The 623-nt window shown below is 54.6% G+C and overlaps 1 protein-coding gene across 1 annotated transcript in view; it reads left to right on the top strand.

Moving 5' to 3' along the window:
• The window catches only part of PAPPA (pregnancy-associated plasma protein A, pappalysin 1), a gene marked incomplete at its 5' end in the record, with an annotated part of 150,569 nt that overhangs the window by 126,197 nt on the left and 23,749 nt on the right, over window positions 1–623 (top strand). The gene's annotated exons all lie outside the window — the stretch shown is intronic.

Here is a 623-nt window from a genome sequence, read left to right as displayed (position 1 = left end):
GCTTGCAGAGGCCAGGCGTCGTTTAACGTGCTCTGATCGCCTGCTCCTTGTAGCGTTTCCAGTTTCATTGTGTCCCTTCTTGGCCAGCTGGTTTTAATGGGCAGCCAGCATGCCAGACTGCGCCAGAGACACAGCCGGTCCTCAAAGCACAGGGAGAGATTGTACCTACATTTGCTCTTACACTCTGTAATGTCCCTCTCCTTCAGCCACACGCACACACACACCCCCCAGGGGCTGAAAGGCTGGAAGCTGGCAGGGAAGCACAGCACTGAGATCATTCAGGTCTCTCCAGAAAGAATATGAAACCTGCTGAGCATCCCCTTTGGTAGGACCGTTGCTTAGGAGCTGTTGTAAGGATGTGTTTTTCCCCTTCCTTCTGGGGTGCTCTGCAAGGGGTGATGCCTTCCTGTACACAGCTTTGTGTCACCCAGGCAGAGGGAGGGACAGACTACATGCTGAAAATACCCCATATTATATTTTCAGCCCCTGGTTTTAAGGTCTCCCTGCTGTAAGGGTTGCAACGGGAGCTGCAGGCTGTGCAGACCCGTGAGGCCCCTTCCTGCAGCTCCCCTGCCAGCCCCCACCTCCCTCCGCCTGTCCCTTTGAACTTGGAGAAATTTCCT

The sequence above is a fragment of the Pterocles gutturalis genome, unplaced genomic scaffold (genome assembly GCF_000699245.1).
Source record: "Pterocles gutturalis isolate BGI_N339 unplaced genomic scaffold, ASM69924v1 scaffold6356, whole genome shotgun sequence".
NCBI lineage: Eukaryota > Metazoa > Chordata > Aves > Pterocliformes > Pteroclidae > Pterocles > Pterocles gutturalis.
Note: the sequence above shows the minus strand (reverse complement) of the source record. Positions and strands in the feature narration are given on the sequence as shown.